The sequence below is a fragment of the Protopterus annectens genome, chromosome 5.part0 (genome assembly GCF_019279795.1).
Source record: "Protopterus annectens isolate FY-2018-M chromosome 5.part0, PAN1.0, whole genome shotgun sequence".
In the NCBI taxonomy this organism is placed as follows: domain Eukaryota; kingdom Metazoa; phylum Chordata; order Ceratodontiformes; family Protopteridae; genus Protopterus; species Protopterus annectens.
Genome location: NC_056735.1, coordinates 170,448,049 through 170,462,921, shown reverse-complemented (window position 1 = coordinate 170,462,921; position 14,873 = coordinate 170,448,049). Strand labels below are relative to the sequence as shown.

Below are 14,873 nucleotides of genomic sequence, written 5' to 3'. Positions count from 1 at the left end.
TGTGAGGCCTTGATGGCAGTCAATCAATGGCTCCATGAGCTTGGAGAACTGGGCAGTATTGTAAAACATCTGCATAGTGGTGCTTTTCTCTTTTGCAGTCCTTGGCAATCATATTTGCTCTTTTGTATGCTGCAGCACAATATCATTTAACCAGTACATAGGATATAAGAATGTGACACCTGTGAAATTCCTAGCATTTTCCATGTAGGTCACTGAATGATGTTCATCAAATTGATCAGTGCTGCAGTAGCCTTGGCTGTATGGGTTATATTCTGCATAAGATAATCACCTGTCCAACTTCCAAAGCTTCAAGGTATCTTCAGTATGCTCAAACCATCAGTCATCTCAACCAGAGCTGACTAAAAAGACAGGTTTGGGCACCATGCTCTTCAGATCCGTATTGCTGTGGAAGAGTACGCTCCTCTGAGGCTTTTGAGGATTGACCATCAGTTTGTGCTGTTCCTTTGCTATGTAGATAAGTTCTCTTTGGGAAAACCCTTCCATTTAAAAAAAAGATTGTTTACCAATGCTTTCTTGTTTAGGAAAGTGGCATTCTTTTACAAAAGTACCCCCCCCCCCCCCCAGCGTACCTGTCAACCTCTTAACACAAGACATCTGGACAAAGCCTGACATAATGGAGGACAAAGGCCCAAAAATAGGGCACATTTTAAATATTGCTTTTATAAACTTAGAAAGTTGTTAGAATAACAGGATTTGTGTTAGTATGCATTTTCTTACTGATATAAAGTCTGAAACTCAAATACGTGCCATTATTTAGTGACTTTAATCCTTAGATCATCTCAGTGATTTGTCAAAAAAATACAGTTTTTATGAGAAACAGACCAAAAATATGAGGCAAAAATCTGTACAGTTGAGAGGTATGCGCCTGGGTCGTTTCATGCAGGAATGGGCGTGGCCATAGTGATTGACATGAGTAGTGGCTGTGATGTACTATGCAAATGACACATGATTGGCATACCATACAGAGTTGCTTGTGGCATCACTGTTGCATTGCTTGCTGATGGACACAAAATTCAGCAGGTGTCACACAGAGTTCCACTCAAAAGGGTTGACTGTTGCGAACATATTTACTTCAAAACCTTTACATTTTTATTGTACAGTATTGTCTAAAAACAATGTACAATGGACAGTCAGAAGATAGCACGCTGGTGCAACACTCAGTACTTCTGCCTCAAAATGGACAGTTCTCAGCTGAGATGCCTCCTTTGCAGAATCCGCATGTTCTCCCTGTGTCGTGGAGGATTTTCACCGGTACTCCAGTTTCATCCCATAAGACATACTACAGATGAACTGAGAAGCATGCGAACTGTCCACAGTTTTGCAGTATGGGAGCGAGTACATGCCTTTGTCCTGCAACAGGCTAACACTCTATTCAAGATTTGTTTCACTGAAGTTCACTGATTGCCAGGACAGCATTGAGTTGCACAGTGACCCTTCACTTGTCTAAGTAGATTGTATGAGAACGAATGAACATTTTACAGTATAAAGAGAGAATAGTTTTAAGGGGCAGCATTCCCTACTCTTACAAATATGTGAAATGCAAATAAGGCATAAAAGATAAATAACAACAAAAAGTAGTACTCTAAATAGGCTGCCACAATTAAGAATAAAAATATGCAGTAAAACCAAAACGGCTGACAGATGCCAGAGACGTTCAATAAAGTAACTACTCTAGGAGAATTTAAGGTGAAATAAAAGTAGATCTCTACTGCTTCGGGAATGTTTAACTGTGTATTTTATTCTATTATTTTTTTCTTCAGGATGCTGTACATTCCAGTGGGATTTAGGGTCATTGTATATTAAATATATTACAAGTTAATGGAATCAGATTGCGGACTGCCACGAAAAAAAAAACAGACACGCATATTAATATATATATAATATATAATTATATTTCCAGAATGTCACAGTGTTTTCATTGGAAAAACACTGAGGTTTCCAGGTCCCTCAGAAAATACTTTGAGCTATTACAGAAGGAGTTTCCAGAATCTTCACCCATTCCTCCATTTCTGTCAGCTTAGGATGATGTATGTGCCTCTGACTGCAATATTCCTGCCAGTCAACTAGCTGCCCCTAAAAGGGCAGATAGAATGCATAAAATTCCTTGATGATTTACATTTTTATATACTCTTCCCAAACCTAATGCAGCAGCCATAACTTTAGTTAATCTTACTGCTGCTTAACATTTAGCTAATTCCAACTCTAATCTTTCTGATAAGGATGGGAAGGTTATTGATAAGTATGGGAAAAGTGTATTCTTCTGCAACTTTGATTTTTAGAATTTTTAATTGTCAGGCTTGTATGTTAAAGTTTATTCTTACTAATTGTGAAAGTGTGAGGAAAGTTTTTTTTGCAGTTTCTTCTTGTGAGAAAAAATTTGCTTTAAAAAATTTAGTTTCAGTTGTGCAAGTTACTACTCGTTGTTACAGGAAAAGAGTGAAACAAGGGGTGGTCCTTGGAAACTTTTCTGAGAGGACAGAGACCTGGTGGCAATTACATTTAAATGCTCACTCTCCACTAGGTTTAAACAATATTATATACATCACAAGTAGGCTGAAGTTGAGAACTTTTGACAGATAGGGGTTTATGGATTTATTTTTACACAACTTTTATATAATTTGTATACCTTATTAAGTAACAATTTGTTTTTGTTCATATTTATTAATATGATTGGTTATGAACATTATTGTTTACATTTAAAGTATTGCAACTTTATAAACAACGTTTATTGAATAATATATTAACCTTGTATTTATTAACAGGTTAGGTGAAAATATGGATTTAATATTTATATTTATTGTTGGTATTACCTTAGTAATTACATTTTTATATTTATGTTCATGAACTGCAACAAAGTAAAAGTGGAAAGTATTGCTTTAAATGCTCTTTCAGTGATGTAATGACGTGCTTAAACACATTAGTTACTTTACTGGTTGTTCTTTTAATTGGAACGAGTATTTTAAGAAGGGTTGTGATTTTGTACATTGCTTGATGAAGTCTGGTGATTGACACCAGATGAAAGCGCTAACCTTGTGTTAAATAAAAACTTTTTGCTGACGTATTATCACTGGTTCCAGCTTTGTGTGCAGATTTTTTGGATTTACTGGTTTGGTCTTTGAGTTTTTCATCTACAAGTTGTTCCACACTATGGCGGAAGGTAATCCAGGCGTCAGTTTTGAAGATTTTGAACGACTGCAGGATTCTGTTAAGAACTTAACCCTTCTTGTTCAGCAACTAATACCGAAACCAGGTACCGTACATTTGCAAGATGACACTAATTTTAACACAATTTCTTCGGTTTTTAAGGAGTGTAGTAATGCACAGGATTGTGTACTTTTACCTGCTTCTACTTCTAACAATGAGGAAACGCATTTGAGAACTTTTGGGAATGAATGCCCACAGAATACGCTCGATGCATGGCTGGGTAAGAGCGTACCATATGGGCAGGATGTTGTTGGCGTAGGTAATATGGACAACAGCTTCACTAATTTCAAAAACAAACTAATTGAGTACAAAAAACTACAGCAAGAGAATTTTTATTTTGCTGAATGTCTCAAGAACCGGCAGGTCCCTAAAGGGCTATGAACCTGGAAGTACCCGGCAGGGTTAATACCGCATTCCTTGTTCCACCAAGAACTTCTGGCGTTGTTTGACCGGCACGGATGCGAGCTGATAGAGCTCATGATTAACCATAATTAGGAGCAGTTGGTGCAGGTATCCAAGGAAGTGTGTGTTTTGGATGAAGAAATTCAAAAAGGAGGGCTTCATGAAAGGAATCTGCAGCAATATGATGCTACTTTTAAACAAGTAGATAATATTATTTCCACCATTGCTAGCTGAAAAGCTAGAAAACTTGAACGAGATAGAAAGGCCTATGCAACAGGAAGAGCGTATCCTGCACCACCAACTGTTAGGACTAACACTACAACAACCAGGGGGGAATCCTTGGGAGCTGTGGGCACTTACTCTGATAGGAAAGATGCCCCTTTAGATGAAACAGGCCCAAGGAGATCGGAATGATTGAGAAACCGGAGACGAAATTGGAACCCATATCCGCAGACAACAACTTGGAACCAGCAGAACCAGAGGAATGGGGTCCAAAATTCGACGAGGGGCCAACAGAGGTGACTTTTAAAAATAGGAAACCATTTATAGTTTCCAATTTTCTTAATGATCCTATAACAACTCAGGAGTCAGGCTAAAAAACAAACAATACTTGATAAGCAAAACTACTTCTTAAATATCCAAACCAAACACTCCAAACCCCACCCAGAAGTTCTGGCATGCAATTAACTCCCTATTAAAACCTGGTAAAAGCACCACACCAGCTTCCACCTCCACTAATGATAAAAGTGATATAACCTCCCAATTTAACCACCACTTTACTGGATCAATCAAGGCACTATCCACTCAACTATCTAAAAATAGCTATTCACCCCCACCAAAATTAACTCCAGATACCGCGCCCTCTTTTATGCTCTCAACATTTCCAACCTCTTCAATAAAAAAATATCTCTTAAAACTAAAACCACTTCTCTTGCAGCCAATGGAATACCAGCTTTCTTCCTAAAAATAGCCGCTGACTCCTTATCCTACCCAGTCTCCATCCTTATAAACCGCTCCATCCAGGAAGCCTATATCCCGCAGTTATGGAAAATCTCATATATTATTCCCCTTCATAAAGGTGACAACTCTCATGATTTCTCTAACTATCGCCCCATTGCCATCTTGTCTCCTATATCTAAGATACTTGAGAAAAGTATCCATTCCCAGGTCATGCACTTCCTAAATACAAATAACCTTCTCTCCAGCACACAACACGGCTTCCGTCCATACCACAGTACAACTACTGCTCTTCTCTCTTTCACTAACCTGGTTAATCAACATAGAAATAATAATAACTTTGTATCTGCCACATTCCTAGACCTCTCAAAGGCATTTGACATGGTCTCTCACCCCTTACTAATAGATTCTCTTACCTCCTTATCCTTTGCCCCAACACTATTGCCTGGTTCAAAAACTATCTGTCCAACAGACAGCAAGCTGTCCTATGGCAAGGCACACTATCACCTCTACTTCCCACGACCATAGGTGTACCCCAATTTTCACCAGCAATCTGCGTGCCTCTACCCAAAATGCCTCACTCATACAGTATGCAGATGATTCCACCATAATCTGCTCAGTCCCATCACTTACCACTCTTCAACAACTCACCCAGGAATCATTTACCTCAGTGGAATGCTGGATCTCAGATATCCAACTTATCCTTAACCCCAATAAAACTAAACTACTCCTGTTTACCCCCAATAAATCCCGAACCCCTCCTCTCTCCTCTATCACTTCCACAAATGGTACTGTAATCTCCACTTCTCCACATACCAAACTCCTAGGCATTGAAATAGATAACAACCTCCACTTTGACATCCATATCTCGCAAACCATCAAAAAGGTTCACAAAAAATGAGTACCCTATATAGACACAAAAATTTTCTTTCAGATCAGGCACAAGTCACCCTAGCCCAATCCCACCTACTGTCCACATTAATGTATGCAGCACCAATACTGACCCACATAAAAAAATGACCTTGACAAACTTGAGTCTTGTTATAATAAAGTGGCCTAATTTGCTTACCAGTCCCACTTACAGAACCCATCACTGCCTACCACTAAGGGAACTTCAGTGGCTGGAATTCTCACAACTACTAACTTTCCACCAACTAGTCATCACATATAATATTCTAAAATATCCTGACAAAATCCCAGCACTAAAGCAACTACTAACACACTATACAGCAAACCGTCCTCTTCGTTCTGCCAGTAAATCACTTCTCTATATCTCCACAGCCAACAACACTGCAGGCAAAGCTCTTTTCTCACACTCTAAGCTGGAATAACCTCCTGTTATCTGTAACTTCTGCTCTAAATACCTCACAATTCAAAAATCTGCTTAAATCATATCTTAGAGGTTCATGGCTGTGTCCATGTATTACATAATACTATATCTGTACTTCCTTCCTCTTTTACCTCTCTCCTACTACTTTACACTCTGTAAACACAGCATTCTTAATTGAAACCTATCTTTGCCTGGTGCTATCCGTTTAGTTAACTTATGTATGTATATGATCATTTTTTATTTTTTTTTTTCTCAATGTAACTTTTTACTATTGAACAAATGTTGATAATGTTTTGTTGATAACAATGTTTTGTATTTTATGTAAAGTTGTCTTGCATGGTTTTATATTATTTGGAGCTTTTCTCCCCGGGCCTTTGCTGAAAATGGACCTCGTCCAGTCGGACCATCCCAGTTAACAAATGTAAAATAAATAAATAAATAGTAAATAAAAAATTAAAATTATACCAACAGAGTTTTTTTAGCATCACATGCTGAATTATTTAGCAAAGGTTATAACTTTGTTCCTAGCAAAAACAGTGACTTGGGTGAACTAATAGGGGATCTCAAAATGTATATGAGAAATTTAAACTTAAAATATTTACACAGAAATGACCACAATGATTACCGAGGGCAGGACAATGTATGTAGACTACCGAGTACTTACAATCCAGACATTCATGTATTGTTGAAAAAATTTGAATCTGCTTGTGAAATGGATTATCGCTATTATGTTGGTAAAAACAATGTGGACAACAATTTGGATGTCTCTGAACTGGAATTATTGCATGAGATTAGGGGTAGAACTGATTTAAGATGTATGCGCCCTGACAAAGGTGGGGGAATGGTTATTTGTTATAAAGATGACTACATACAAAAAATGTTCGATATGCTTTATAGTAGCACTTCTAGTGAAACATCTATTAATGAGATGAACATTGCTTTTTCTAGAATTGATTGGGAACTCCTGGATAATACCACACAGGATCAAATTAGCATTGATGAATACAATTATATGTTAAACGAGACTCCTAAGATCCCAGTCATATTCGGAGTTCCCAAAATACACAGCTTATTGATCCACCTTTTCGCCCAATAGTTGATTCTGGGTGTTTGAAGACCGCATACATAGCTAGTCTCATAGATAAAAAGTTAAAAAAAAAAAGTTCAGAGCATTCCTCATCTGTGTAGAGACTCTTCGCAATTTTTAGAAAAATGTAACAGCTTAGTGCCTTTTGAGGAACATGGCACATTTATTACAATAGATGTCAAGGACCTCTTTAGCTGTATTCCACATAATATAGGACTTACATGGTTCTTTGAGTAGCTTTTTGAAGAATTTGGATTAAAACAATGTATTAACAATACATATACTCAATTGATGGCGATAGTTTTAAAGAATAACTACCTTCACTTTGATGGCCATCACTTTAAGCAAATGGAAGGAGTCGCAATGGGGTCCGCTTGTGGACCCTTATTTGTGAATATAGTGATGGCCTATTGGGAAAAGCAATATTTATTTAGGTCTTCTTTCTTTGCTAATATTAAGTTGTACCTATGATATTTAGATGATTTGTTTGTGGCATGGATTGGACCAAGGGATGAAATTACAAATTTTGTTACATATTTAAACGAAAGTACTAGTTTTCTTAAGTTTATGGCTAATAGGGGAACACATGAGATCTCCTATTTAGATGTATTAATCACTAGATATGGAGATGGGCACATTGTCTACTATATTTAGAAAACTCACATATTCAAATACTATATTACATTTTTTTAGTAGCCATCCAGAACATGTGAAACGTAGGATTGTTCGTAGGTAGGTACTAGGCTATTGGCTCTAGGGCCTATATAAGCCTAGCCAAACGGTACCCTGGCTTTTGCCACCCAAGAAAATTATTTTCCTGTGCTCCTGTCAAGCAGAGCCACACAACCTCTACTCATTTGCTTGCCGCCTACTCAGAGGTGATCTCTGCCTGATGTACAAGGCCATGTCTAACCCGGAATTAATGGACACGCTCCACCTCAAGAAAACCAAATCCCTTAGAGCTACACGTTCCAGGGATTTAAACCTCAGCACAACAATAAATAGGACATGTTGGAGGGATAGATTCATATCTCAGAGGCTTCCCTCACTGTGGAATAGAATCCCAATCCAATTTAGGCAGAGCCCCTCACTGACCCTCTTCAAGAGAAATCTAGACGAGTGGATGGGAAATCGTAAATTTACTCCTGGGATCACTTCTATATCCCTGCTAGACAGAGGCTCAGGAATCTAATCAAATCTAAAAGGGAGGCGAAAGCCAACACATTCTAGCTAGACTTATAAATGCCCTAGGGCAGATAGCCTAGTACCTACCTATGAACCTATAAGTGATCCGCGGGGTGAACTTCCTGTCTCCCATCCAGTCATCAATATTTTTCTTGAAGAGTGCTAATGAGGAGCTTTGTTTGATATAGATAGGTAGTTTGTTCCAGAGTATGGGAAGTCTCTGAGACAGGAATCTATCCCTCCAGCATGTTCTGTTTATTGTGGTGACAAGGTTTAGGTCCCTAGAGAGTGTAGCTCGGTGGGATTGGGTTTTCTTTACGTGGAGCACTTCCAACAGCTCTGGGTTTGACATAGCTTTGTATGTTGGACAGAGATCGCCTCTACGTAGGCGATATGCGACTGAGTAAAGCTGCAGTTTTTTGAGACAGTCTGTGTAGGGCATCTGTTTGAGGCCGGTAATCCTCTTTGTGAGGTATTTCTGTGGCCTTTCCAGTTGTTGTAGATGTCTTGTGAGGTACATACCAAAAGGGGCATTGTACTCTATAATGGGTCTAATGAGTGATGAGTAGATGGGAACAATGACCTCTTTTTTCCTGGATGAGAAACCTTTTGTGATGAGGTGTGCCACATAGAAGGATTTCCTGACTACTGTGGCAATGTGATTATCAAAGGAGAGACTACTGTCCACCTGTGTCCCAAGGTCTCTTATCACACTTTCGGTATTAAGTAGACTACCGCCTATGTGGTAGTTCATGGGTACAGAGTTTTTACTAAAAGGGATGACAGTGCCCTTTTTGGCATTGAGCTTGAGGCCATGGCTTTGACACCAGGCATTTGTCTCAGTGAGGCCCTTTTGTAGGATTTCCACATCGTTAGGAGATTCGATTATGGCTCCTAGTTTGCAGTCATCTGCAAACTTTGTTAGCCGAAGACATTCTGTGTTAGCCTGTACTTCAGAGAAGTAGATACCAAACAGGAGAGGACCTAGTACTGAACCCTCTGGTACTCCACTTGTCACTGGTCTGAAGTTGGATTTAGAGTCTGCTACTTTCACAGTGCGGGTTCGGTCAGTGAGCCAGTTGGTAACCCATCTTGTGACTAGAGATTTATACCTAGTTTAGTGAGTTTGTCTATAATTCCAGAGTGGGGGATGGTGTTGAAAGTCTTGGTGAGATCTAGATAGTCTGTGTGTACCACCTTACCCTCATCTACAGCTTTGGTGACTGCTTCAAAGAAGTTTGTCAGATTTAGGAGACATGATCTGCCTTTTACAAACCCGAACTGGGTAGGGTCCAGAGTTTGGAGATTACCAGTGTCATTGTTTATAAGTTCCATGATGATACGCTCCATAGCCTTACAGACCAGGCTCGTCAGGCTAATGGGCGGTAGTTCCCGGGGTCCGTGGTGGTTCCCCCTTTGTGGAGTGGGATAACAGTTGCTGTGCGCCATTCAGTGGGCACAAAGCCTGAGGTGAGCCTATGATTGAACATGGTACTTAGGTGGTGTGCGAGTTTGTTCTGTAGTTCATGTAGAACGCAGCCTGGGATGTTGTCAGGTCCCATGGATGATGTGTTCTTGGCTTTGGAGACTGTTTTTTTTTTTTACCTGTGCAGCCGTGATTACAGGTACTTTGCATTCTTCTGGTATAGAGATGGGCCCTTTAGGGGATGAGAGAGGGGTAAAGTTAGCACTGAACCTATCTGCCAGGATGTTGGCAATATCAGTTGGTTCTGTATATTTAGTGCCATTGTACTGTAACTCAGAGCAGATCTGAGTGTTGCCATTGAGATTCTTGACATAGCTATAGAAGGCTTTGTGGTTGTCTTTAGAATCAGTGGCGATTTTGTTTTCGTAACTAGCTTTGGAGGATTTTATGAGTGACATCAGCTTCTTACTGAGGCTGACCATGGAGTACCTCCAATCATGGGATTTTACTCTTTTTTTCTGTTGTAGAGTTTGTTTATAGCAGGGGATCACCAGATTGGCTTCCTTTTTTTGGAGGATAGCATCTTGGTTCTGTTAGGGATTGCACAATCCATGCATGCATATAAATGCTTATAAAGTGCAATTGTGTAGGATTCAGCAGTTGTCAGTATTGTCCGTCAGCATGGGTGTCGTAAAGTTTGCAACTAGTTCAGGCTGCCCGTATGAATTCTTTTTTTGAAGATTTTTTGAGGGAATGTGACCTTATGGGTAAAATGTTTCTAGATAGGGGCTACCCAGCACAATTGGTGTATAGTATTCAACAAGAAGTAATTAATAAAAGAAAAACAGGTGTATATATATATATATATATATATATATATATATATATATATATATATATATAAACCTATTTTAAATACAACTGAACAAGGAAACTTAGTTCAGGTAACCCCTTTTTTAATAACAGTAACAAATAGTACACTTGACCCTAGGGTTGAAACAGGAGATGAAATAGGGATTTTAGATGTAGTAGTAGGTTCCCATAACAATTTTATCAAAAAAGATGTTTGTCCCTTTGTTTGCACATATTCTAAAGATAGCCATATTACACAAGATGTGATGAAGAAAAATTGGTCTATTCTTATGCAAGAAAAAAACAGTGTATGATACATTTGGCATATGCCCTGATATTGTTGTTAGAAAAGGTAACAACTTGAAAAGTTTGTTGGAAAAACCTAAAAAAAGTGGATACAGAGGAGATATGTCATCTTGTGGGTTTTGCCAAGAATACAAACATGCTATGAAAACCTCAACTGTTAAGATAGGGGGGAAAAGTGATAGATATTCATGGGAAGTACAGTTGTTATGCACATGCTGTAGTTTATGCAGGCCTCTGTAGACAATGTAGTGCTTTTTACATAGGTAAAACACAAAGAAAATTAGGTCAATGTATATATGAACATTTTTATGAAATAAAGCAAAAGGATGAAAAAAATGCACTATATAAACATGTTAAAACAAACCCAAATCACAGTTTTAAATTTGTGGTTCTACAACAGGTACGGAGTGAAACAAGGGGTGGTCCTTGGAAACTTTTCTTAGAGGACAGAGAGACCTGGTGGCAATTACATTTAAATGCTCACTCTCCACCAGGGTTAAATGATATTATATCCATCGCAAGTAGGCTGAAATTGAGAACTTTTGACAGATAGGGGTTTATAGATTTATTTTTACACAACTTTTATATAATTTGTATACCTTATTAAGTAACTATTTGATGTCCTTCATGGATGCATCTGCAGTCATAACAAATGGGTTGTCCTGTCGTCAGGCAGCCCTTCGGTCGGCCGGATTCCAAAGTCTGGGTCCGGCTTCGGCTGATGTCGCACTTCACCCGACGTCATCTCTGCTGGTCTTCGGGTATAAAGGCATCAGCCGACGCCATTATAGATTTATTTTTACACAACTTTTATATAATTTGTACACCTTATTAAGTAACTATTTGTTTTTGTTCATATTTATTAATATGCTTGGTTAAGAACATTATTGTTTACATTTAAAGTATTACAACTTTATAAACAAAGTTTATTGAATAATATATTAACCTTGTATTTATTAACAGATTAGGTGAAAATTTGGATTTAATATTTATATTTATTGTTGGTATTACCTTAGTAATTGCATTTTTATATTTATGTTCATGAACTGCAACAAAATAAAAATGGAAAGCATTGCTTTAAAAGCTCTTTCAGTGATGTAATGACGTGCTTAAACACATTAGTTACTTTATTGGTTGTTGTTTTAATTGGAACAAGTATTTTAAGAAGGGTTGTGATTTTATACATTGTCTGATGAAGTCTGGTGACTGACACCAGAGGAAAGCGCTAACCTTGTGTTAAATAAAAACTTTTTGCTGACGTATTATCACTGGTTCCAGCTTTGTGTGCAGATTTTTTGGATTTACTGGTTTCTGATAAAAGAAAAAGAAAAAGGAATAGCTGTTTTTCTGAAGAGATTCAAAATTCTGAAGATGAAGGGGCAAAGGCAGGGTTTTCACCTCAGATTTTTGATTCAGACTCGAGAAGAGAGCACAGTTTCTGATTCTCCCTCAGTTTATCTTTCTCCAAGACTATTTCCAGAATGTCACAGTGTTTTCATTGGAAGAACACTGAGGTTTCCAGGTCCCTCGGAAAATACTTTGAGCTATTACAGAAGGAGTTTCCAGAATCTTCACCCATTCCTCCATTTCTGTCAGCTTTGGAGGATGTATGCGCCTCTGACTGCAATATTCCTGCCAGTCAACTAGCTGCCCCTAAAAAGATAGAATGCATAAAATTCCTTGATGATTTACATTTTTATATACTCTTCCCAAACCTAATGCAGCAGCCATAACTTTAGTTAATCTTACTGCTGCTTAACATTTAGCTAATTCCAACTCTAATCTTTCTGATAAGGATGGGAAGGTTATTGATAAGTATGGGAAAAAGCATATTCGTTTGCAACTTTGATTTTTAGAATTTTGAATTGTCAGGCTCGTATGTTAAAGTTTATTCTAATTGTGAAAGCATGAAGAAAGTTTTTTTTGCAGTTTCGTCTTGTGAGGAAAAATCTGCTTTAAAAAATTTAGTTTCAGTTGTGCAAGTTACTACTCGTTGTTTACAGTTTGTGTTTGACTCCTGGGTATGACGACTAGTACTGTTTTGAGGAGGTTTGCCTGGCTGCATTCTCAGAACCTCCTAGATGAGGTAAAAATGAGATTTTAAATTCTCTTTTGGATAGAGATTTAGTTTTTGTTCCTTTGATGCATAAGTGATCAAAAAATGTGGTGAAAGGGCTAAGTTAATACAGGAAATCTCTAAGGTTTATCAGCCTTCCTTTTCCAGATTTTCTAAGGGATATTCTAACCCCTCATCCAATTTTTGCAAAAAACAGCCTGAACAAAATGCAGGTAAACAGTTGTTTAAGAAGATCTGGCAATGAGGTTTCAAAAAGAATTCAGGACCCCCACAGCCAAGAACAGGCCAACAAGTCAGAATGACTTTTCAAGGGACCTTGTCTCTCCCCTCCACCAGCACCACTTTAGGAGCACTTTTTCCCTTCTAAAAAGTGTGAATCTCCACTTTTCTGTTTGGCAACATATAGTTTCAGAAAAATAGGTTCTGAAGATCATTCATCAAGTTTACAGATGACACTGGAAGGAAATACCTCCCGTCCATGGGTAATTCCTCATCCACCAAACCTGACTCTTTATTTCCAATTGCCCTTCCTCACATGCTGTCCCAGGGAGTGATAGAACCAGTTTCTCCTTCGTAGGTAGGAAGATGTTTTTTATTCAAGGATGTTTTTAGTGTCAAAGAAAGAAAATGCTTGGAGACCAGTTCTGGATCTTTCTTTCCTAAACCTGTTTGTGTTAGTACCAAAGTTCAAAATGATGTCACTTTACAGTCTGTTACCTCTCCTTCTCATTTAAGTTTCCTGGTAACACTAGATTTAAGAATACTTTTTACGACATCTTTGTTCATCCAAACTTCAGGTGTTTCTTAAGGTTTTTGTGTGTCTGTATTGCATTATCAGCTCTCTCCCTTATCTTTTGGGTTAGGCACTACCCCAAGAATATTCCCAAAATGTAATTCTCTAATTAGTGTCATTGCAGGCTACAGGATATTCACATTTGTTCGTATTTAAAATGACTTGCTTATCTTTTCAGATTATTTTCCAAGTGTCAGGATTTCTCACTTGGGTAAGAGATCTCTTACACAAGCTTGGATTCAAAGCATGAGAACATTCAGAAGTATTTTTTTGACTCCTTCATACAGATTGTGTTCCTGGGGTGTCAGCTATACACCTTGGTTCAATGAGCGTTTCTTTCACAGGAAAAATAGATCTATATCTAGATGTATTTCTAAGGTTTTCCACACAGACTTCAGTCACTGTGAGGGAATACCTCAGGATTTTGGGTCTCATGGCAATTGTACTTTTCAAGATACCCTTGGAAAGAATTTACATGAGAGGGATACAATGGCATCTGAAGTCCCTTTGGTCCCAGCATCAACATTCCTTGTTTTTTTCAAGTCTTCGTGTTGGAGTTTGTCAGAAGTGTAATCTGTTACCGGAAACAGCAAATATCCCTGAATCTGGGTCTCCCTTTCCACTCCCTGTTCCAAAGCAGTCGGTCTCCACAAACGCCTCTGACTTTTCTTGGGGAGCATTTTCAAGAGGGATAAAAGTGCAAGGTGTGTGGGACATCATCGACAGATGCAAGCACATAAATGTAAAAAATATGCCCTGATCAAAGCACTCAACTCTGAATTATATTTGGTCCTTGGAACCTCTTCAAGTTGTTACAGTCAATAACACAGTTATGTGGTGTGTCAGCAAACAAAGAGGAACCAGGTTGTACCGTCTTTGCAGACTAGCCATATTAGCGTGGGATATAGCTTCACAGCACAGTCTCACCCTGCAAGTGTTCTACATTCAGTCAGAACAAAACTGTGTGCCAGAGAGGCTGAACAGGTCAAGGGGAAACCCTCATGAATGGAAACTAGTTTGGGGGGGGGGGGTCTTCCAAGACTTGATCCATCTATGGGGAGGTCTTCAAGTACACCTATTTGCCTCCTCTATGAACAATCAGGTGGCAACAGTTTTCCATGCAAAAAGACCTGGGAGACAGATGCCTTTTCTTTTTCTTGGACAGTGATGTTCCTGTGTGCTTTTCCACCCTTTCCACTGATATCCAGTGTGCCTCAGATGATTCAGAAGGAA

At 38.5% G+C, this 14,873-nt stretch overlaps 1 protein-coding gene across 1 annotated transcript in view; it reads left to right on the top strand.

Annotated features, from left to right (window-relative positions):
* MED17 (mediator complex subunit 17) overlaps positions 1-14,873 on the top strand; it is a 717,849-nt gene that overhangs the window by 332,174 nt on the left and 370,802 nt on the right. The window lies entirely within an intron of this gene.